Source organism: Lactuca serriola, chromosome 3 (assembly GCF_051521515.1).
Source record: "Lactuca serriola cultivar US96UC23 chromosome 3, Lser_US96UC23_V15, whole genome shotgun sequence".
Taxonomy (NCBI): Eukaryota; Viridiplantae; Streptophyta; class Magnoliopsida; order Asterales; family Asteraceae; genus Lactuca; species Lactuca serriola.
In genome coordinates this window covers 19,717,243-19,725,573 of record NC_136410.1, presented here as the reverse complement: position 1 = coordinate 19,725,573, position 8,331 = coordinate 19,717,243, and the positions used below count along the sequence as shown (strand labels likewise).

The 8,331-nt window shown below is 34.6% G+C and overlaps 1 long non-coding RNA gene across 1 annotated transcript; it reads right to left on the bottom strand.

The window, feature by feature from the left end:
• Window positions 1-4,823: 4,823 nt before the first annotated feature.
• On the bottom strand, window positions 4,824-6,300 carry LOC145091622 (uncharacterized). The gene is made up of 3 exons (XR_013702231.1): window positions 5,880-6,300; window positions 5,696-5,787; window positions 4,824-5,165 (listed from the first exon to the last, which is right to left on the bottom strand). It is a non-coding gene; the product is annotated as an uncharacterized LOC145091622 (long non-coding RNA).
• Window positions 6,301-8,331: the final 2,031 nt, after the last annotated feature.

Genomic DNA, 8,331 nt, shown 5'->3' with positions numbered 1-8,331 from the left:
TCTATCTTTTTACCGTTGAGTTCCTATTAATGAAATCTTCAACTCTCATTTAGGTCGCGTATGCCAAAAACCGCTCGAACTAAAATTCGAGTTTCGGGTCGTGCACTGCTAAGCCGAATCTTAGAAAAATCATAACTTCTTCATACGAAGTCAGATTTGGGCGTTCTTTTTATGGATTTTCTCGGTTTAACATATTCTACGACTTTCGTTTAGATCACTAAGGCTAAAAAGTCCTCCATCGTAAATTCACTATTTACGTCTCCCGGTGTCGTGCCGGTTTTTGGCGTTCTTTATATCCCCGGAATCCTTGTTTCGACCACTACAACTTTATGTAAAGATATCAGACTTATCTCACACTTTAATTTTGACGCTTATTTTTATTCTTTATTAAATATATATTTATAATAAAGTAATAAGCACACAAATACACATAATTCACATAGAATTAAAATATTTCATCTTTATTACATCAAAAAGAGTTACAATAGTTGACCTAGACTATTACATCGTCTAAAAATTTTTAGCCCCGAAACCCGGGCGTTACATATAAATTATAAAAAGTGTTATTATAATACATTTTAACTATACGCGTTACGAGGAATCTGGTTTGAAGGGCCGCATATGGTTGTTGGATTTCAGAACAGCTTAAGTGCCAAAATGGTCCTTCCCTCCATTATTTTATGTATGTCCCCTGTCTGTACATAGTAGTTGAAAAGTATTGTTTAACACTTATAAAACAATATCGCTCGGAAATCTAGACTAATAATTTGTCGCAATAAATATTAGACTAAAATCTAGTGGTAATGATACTTGGTTTCGTCGTAGGAAAATAAAATTGTTAGAAGCGAAGCGCTGCCCGAGTTTGGAGTCATCACTTTAACAAGTGAGTGCATAGTTCCTTTCATGAACATGATTTTAATACAAGTATTGATTAAATTATTAAATATATGTATGTGTGTGAAATATTTGTTATTGTCTGATAATATATGATGATTTAGGATACAGAACAAACCTAAATTAATTGAGATGAATATCGGGTAGTATCTACTTATGCGTGCGGGTGAGATATACACGGAGGGTCGAACTTTAAGATTTGTCATTGATCCAAGAGCATGGATTAGACATAGTCATTTGTCCTTAGTACGAGACTATGGAGATGACATAGTTATTTATCATTAATTCGGGAGTATGGATTAGACTTAGATTGTTGTCCCTAGTCCGAGAGTATGGAATGGGCATAGTTATTGATCCGAGAGCATGGATTATACATACTTGATTCGGGGGTATGGATTAGGTAAAGAGGCTAATTTTAGATCCGAGAGTATAGATCGTGTCGTTGTGAGGATCGACGGGGTGGGGTAAAATTGCTTATATGAGATGAAGTTGTATATATTGTGAGTTTTAAAGCATATATATATATATATATATATATATATATATATATATATATATATATATATAACATTGTGGGATTGTAATCCCTATGTACTCACCAGGTTTCCTAACATGACCCACTTAATTTAGATAAAATTGCAAAAATGGTCCCTGTGGTATGCATTTTTTTCGGGTTTTAGTCCAAACCATGACTTTTTTGGTTTCGTGGTCCTTTTGGGTTACTTTCATTGCAGAATTGGTCACCGATAAACTTGAAAAGACTACTTTGCCCTTTTAATTTATTTTTTCTATTTACTTAAATATTCTTTTTCTTTTATTTAATTATAAATGTTAAAAAAATCAAGAATGGGACCCACCTGCCCTCTCTCTCTCTCTCTCTCTCTCTCATTTCTTACGGTTCTTTCTTTCTTTCTTCTTGATTTCCGGCAAGACCACCCACCGGATATGGTGTTTACCGGCCACCAAGGAAGACAAAAAGCTCCCATCATCCTCTTCCCTTTTTCTATCGACAATCACCACCCAAACACCCTCATCTTCTGTTACCAATTCTTGATTCCCCTCTCCCTCTTGTTTTCTTCAACTCACCAGAAAAATAAAACAAAAGAAGGAGGCTATTGCCTCCGTTCCAGCCATCTGCGATGGTAGATATGTTAAGGGGGAAAGGAACCCATTTTTACGATGATCCTCTTGGCTTGACTTCGTCGCCGACAACCACAGATCGAGGTGAAAGTAAGCAGCAAAGAGAAGCACCGAAAAATGGCAAACGGGATTGTATATGTCGACGAGGGGCAGTAGTCGGCGTCTCCGATGAGCAAAGGGAACAAGGATCTTCAGGGGTGTTTCATTGTGGATTCGATGAGCAAATGGTGGAGGGGATAGATGCTCTTCGGCGAGCCCTCGTGGGTTCCTTTCTTGTCGTCAACAATAAAGAAAACGAAGGAACAAAGCAGCGGTAGCAGCGCCGAATAGGGGGTGTTTGGATGTTGTTGTTCGACAGGAAAGAACAAGGGAGGACGAGAGTCGATTTTCCGGTGGTGAATCACGAAGGAAACGGAGGTTGCTTTGGCGGCTTCCCTTGGCTTCTTTCCTCCTGTCACCGACAGTTAAACACGAAGGGTCAGGGGTGTTTGGGTGATGTTTTTCGAAAATTGTAGAGGTGTTTGGCAGCTGGGATTGAAGAAGGAGAAAGGAAGGTTCTGTTGCCCATGGTGGTGGCCGGAAAACGCATCACCTTCGGAGTAGTTTCTTGGCAGCGAAACGGAGAAAAAAGGAGAGAGAGAGAGAGAGAGAGAGAGAGAGAGAGAAAGAAAGAGAAAATAGGGTGTGGGTCCTATTCTTGATTTGTTTAACATTTATAATTAAATAAAAGAAAAAGAATATTTAAGTAAATAGAAAAAACAAATTAAAAGGGCAAAGTAGTCTTTTCAACTTTATCGGGGACCAATTCTGCAATGAAAGTAGCCCAAAAGGACCACGAAACTAAAAAAGTCATGGTTTGGACTAAAACCCCAAAAAATGCATACCATAGGGACCATTTTTGCAATTTTGTCCTCGATTTATTTGTATCATAGATATCAATATGAGGACACATTACACTAAGAGATTAAAGGAGATGTAAATCATTAGTGTAAATGAATGTAATGTCTATTTATACTTATGTTTCTGTATTGACAATGACATCCTAAAGTTTTAATATAAACAAAATACATTTTATCGGAAATGCTTTGATAATATATTTATCATGTTTTATGGGAACAAATTCCGCAACATATTTTCTTTAAAATGGATACTCTAATTTTTAATAAGCATAAATAAAATTTTTAAAATGATCGTGAATTTGGGGATGTCACACCAAAAGATTATATCTGAAGCAATCATGACTCTAAGCTCATAGAATTATCCAAACTCCATAGATCAAGCCATAAAGGGACCACAACTTCATCCAAATGGACAAAAACAAGAAATTCACTTAGATCTAAAGGCGAAAACCAATAAAATAATTAACTTTATGACTTACACTGATCCACAAGTATAAGGATGGCTGATCCTTCACTTGCAATAACACCAATGACCAAAGGAAACTAGGGTTTCTCCTAAAGGGTGTTTTGGAGAATGTAGAGGCTACAAATGACGAATCATAGGGTTTAGAGTTCCTTAAATAAGACCATTTACCGAGAAAAGGCAATCTTCCCAAAGGTTAAAGCCGCATCGCGATCACTCCTCCACCGTGTCGCGTCAACGCGCAAAACACCCAGATCCCAGATTTCAGCAATTGTGAATGATGGCTTCATGCTTTGCTCCAACCCCGAATTCCATTGGCTATAAAAACCCCCTAATAAAATAGTGGAAAACATGATTGAAACTCGGATGATACACAATTACTCGGTTATAAAAACATCAAATAAAACCACCTAAATTTGTATTATTATTATTATTATTATTATTAACATTATTATTATTTGGTGTAAAATGACTTTTATATCATTTTGAGATAAATTTTATGTTTTAAAATTTATAAATTAAAAGCATTCAATTTTTCTTGTTCTAGTGTAGAAAGAAAAACTAATTTCATAATGAATTGTAAATTTAATCACGGCATAAAACTGGTACAAAACAAATCACTATAGTCACACCACCATTGCAGGATCTAGCCTCCAAGTCCAACAGTCAGCAACCGCCACATAGCGTTCTTGGTGTGCATCGGCCACCCGCCACTCCATCCGTTAAGACTACTAGGTGTGGGCAACATGTTGTTACATGTTATCACGCCCGAAAGAAAGAAAAGAAATGAAAATTAAGAGAAATGTGAAGTTAAGAGAAATAGATGTATTGTTTAGGTAAAATGAGTTAAATATGTGTATTTATAGTAGAGTTAATCTTATTCCTTTTAATGTTTATGACCATTTAACAACGGTCTAAAATAGGACCGTTTGATCGAAAATACAAGCGAATAACTCCTATGCCTCCCGTTGCCACAGTAACGCCGAATGTCATAACATCGGAAATCCACCCTCGTGTGTGTGTGGGGGGGGGGGAGGGGGTGTCAGTGTGCTAGCCGTTATAACGGCGTTTTTGGTGGGCACATCGGATTAATTAGGTAGGACACTGCCCCTACCTGATAGCGTAACCCTTGCACATGATTACCTGATAGCGTAACCCTTGCACATGATGGTAGCAATTCCTCTCTTTTTCGTGAGGATTTCCTTGTAGATTATGTTTCAATGTCTGTTGACAAATGGATATTCACTGTTTATACTTTATAGTTTGACTACTAACTAGACATATTTGAAGTATGGGTATTTGTTCTATGTTTACAGGGCTCTTTTGAGACTTTAGACAAACCTCGATGATCTTCATATATGTTATCCAAATTATTAAAATAAAACGACAATAAACATTTTAATCACATACTGACATACACAGAATCAAATCCTCAAATTAAGAAAGACCTATTTTTAATTAAAAATAAAAAAACAAACCCCCAAAATCATTGCACTTCAGAGAGCTAACAATATTGTAAAAACACCTCCTCAGATCCACTTCGATTTTCTTTTCTACTTTCTAAAAACGATTGCATCATTCTTAAACTACACCCAACTCGATCAACGACTCCTGAAGCTGTTAAGCTTCATTAAACAATTCATGTGTTGTATAATCCGTAATAAATGTAAATGTAGTTCCAACGAGTTTATCAGTTGAGGGATTCTTCACAACTCGAATGTTCCTGAAAGCTTCTTCTATACATCCATGGCTAAATTGCAAACTGGTCACTGCCGATAAATAGTGAGGACAAACTATATCAAGAAGCATCCATGGCTATCAAATCAATCAAATACTAATACAGTAATGTAGAACTCGTGGAGTTCGTATTCAGTAGCAAGATTTCAAAAAACTATTTATTCTTGATACGTTGATGACTAAATTGCATCAAGTTTACTTTTGGTTTGAAAGAAAACAATCAAGGTTGTAGCATTACATAAACAGAAAGAAAAAACCGTGTCAGAAAATAAGCATTGTTTGTACTAAAATCATGCATAATCAAAACCCTAGATTGAAAAATTATCATAACAATCATAAGATAATGATGAGGGAGGTGTGATGTTAAAGTCAAATACAGCATCAATGCCAAAAGTACATGAAGATAAAGAAAGAGCAGAAACAGACACACCACATTCATGAAGTAATCATGACGGAAAAACGAGGGTTTAAAAGGCTGACAAAATGTAATCAATACCCAAAAAAAACAAAAGCACTTCCAATTATCTTGTAGATTATTTAGAGTAGCAATAATTAAAGAAACCTTTCGAAGTAGCATCCTGTTTACGGGTGTTTGACCGATTTACAGAAAAGTCAAACATGATTCCTCATCATTATACCAATCTGCGCCTTCATCTATCATCACCGTACAAACAAAACTCGTAAGATTATAATTTAAACAATAGTTAAAATCGAAAAGAAAGCTAAACCCATCAAAAAGATCGAACCTTGTTGGTGAGCGAAAGTGGGCAGATTCCGAAAGATCCAAACTTTATGAATATTAAAGGAAGGACAATTGAGGGGAATGAAGCCTGGTCCGACGACACCAGAACCCATGATCAAGATTGGTTTGACACTAATCATTAATCACTAATCATCAGAGATCATTTGAGGCTCAATCCATTCAAAAACTGGATGGATCTTATCACACATGTGTATACGTATAGATAAGAAAGATAGATTCGAGCTTTCTTGTGGCCTTGAGCCAGACAACATTCCCCTCAAAAGAGAGAACTTCCTAGTTGATTCTTTTCTTCCTCTATGAGTAATCAACAGAGGGACGAGGGTAGTGTGTGTGATGATGGTGAGGAATGAAAAAAGAGAGGAGAGGGGAGAGAGATGTATAATGGAAGCCAGAAAGGGGTTTGTAGAAGAGGGGGGATAAAAGGACAAGCAAAGTCATAAATGCAAACCAAACACCCCGCCCCCACGGCCCTACACTCCTACCTCCTCTATTCATCTCTGTATGCATATACTGTTGATGCCCTCCAATTTAAAACAGGATCCATTTGTGTACAAATCTTTTTGTTCAATGGACTAGAAAAAGCTCAAAAAGATAATGGTTATAAATTTATAATATAAGATTAAATCCATCAATACAATTCTTAAGCACTTAGTAATTAACATTAAATCGTAGTAAACATTGGAAGAAGGTGCTTCTACTTATGGTTAAATAAATTCTTGCAAATTAAATGGGTGCATGTGCAATGGTTCTTTGGGGTTATATAAATTTAGGCATATGTACTACGAAAAAAACGCACATTTTTATCAGTCTTTTAGTCCCTAGTGTCTATTTACTTGTATCATTCCAACATAATAGTAGGCATTTGTGTTTGTGAACGAAAACTAATGTGAGTTTTGGTTAATATTCATGGGAATATATATGAGGCTATCAAACTGATCATGTCTATTTAATTACATAGATCATGTGTATTTAATTACATAAATACAATATTTATTTGGTTCAATCTCAAGATATCACTTCACGGGTCAACGTTATTAGATGAATCGTGATATATAACTGAGTTTATATATCCTTGGAACTAATATATGTTATAGCTTCTAAGTGAGTATAGTGTCATGTTTTGATCTTAATTAATCGGTGTTTTGAACAATATGGTTATAAATGCTACTATCGGATATGATACAAGACTTATGATGGATTCTTGTAGTTAAAATTTAATTTTTTCATCTAATTATTGGAGCGTGATATTACTCGACGCCTTCAATATACTTGAATAGATGTAAATGTATAACTGTATCCAGATGATATTACATAATGGTCAATCAAATTTAGTATCTTATTATACTTACCAGGCCGAGAAACCAATATGAACTAATATGGAAATTATTTGATCCATGTGTCATGTTTAATGATATAAGAACAAGTAGAGATAAAAGCACAATACATTCAGAAGTAATTAAATAGTTAATAAAAGCTTTGTAGAGACAAACATTCATGTATAGATAAAGAACAATGATGTGTCGTTGGACATTTAACACTGTATATATAGTTGATTACTCTTTTTCTTTGCACAAGTGGTAACTTGTTCGATCTAATGTGTAACATACAAATAGTTTAGTATACTACATAAATAGCAATAAACTTATATACTAACAATGATATATTTTATAAGTGATAAGTTATTATTCACCAGCTATAATAACTAAATAAATAATTGGTTATGTATTATTTATTAATTAAAATAAAAAAAATATTTATTAATTAAATAAAAAACGTATTTAATCAATCAACTAATTAATAAGAAATAGAAAAATGGGTTTGAATATACTTAAATGGTGCGACTTACAAGGTTTTAAAATAGCATCAAATAATGCAAGTATATATAAAAAGCCAAGTAAATGTTTATGATAACTATTCGTCTAAACTCTAATTATATCTCATTTCCTCTCCCTATCCCAAATCAACATGTCCCTTTTTTTGTGTTCGTCGACCATCAAGAACACATTAGGAAGACAGTGTCTTGTATTTTAATTGTTGATCAATTCGTATGGATACCAATAGTAGTAATCAATATTGCTTATTGTATCATACATCAAATGATTCCATATAAAATAAGGTAAGGATTTTATACAATTTATGGATTGATAAACTTAGTTGATTATTTGTTCTCTAAATAGAACCGACTTTTGATAATTGTAAAAAGTTTAACATGTAATTCCGTTATACATGATTTTTTAAACTATATTTTGAATCATTAAATTCCCAAAAACAATAGCTTTAGGAAACCTACTTAGACACAAATATAATATTGTAAAACCTTGTAGTATATTTAACACGCAAACTACATGGCGTTGAATTGGCGCACATGGGCACCTGGGAACATCACCTCATCCTTGTGTGGTGATGATGTGGAGTTCTTTTTGCTAGAGGGTTGT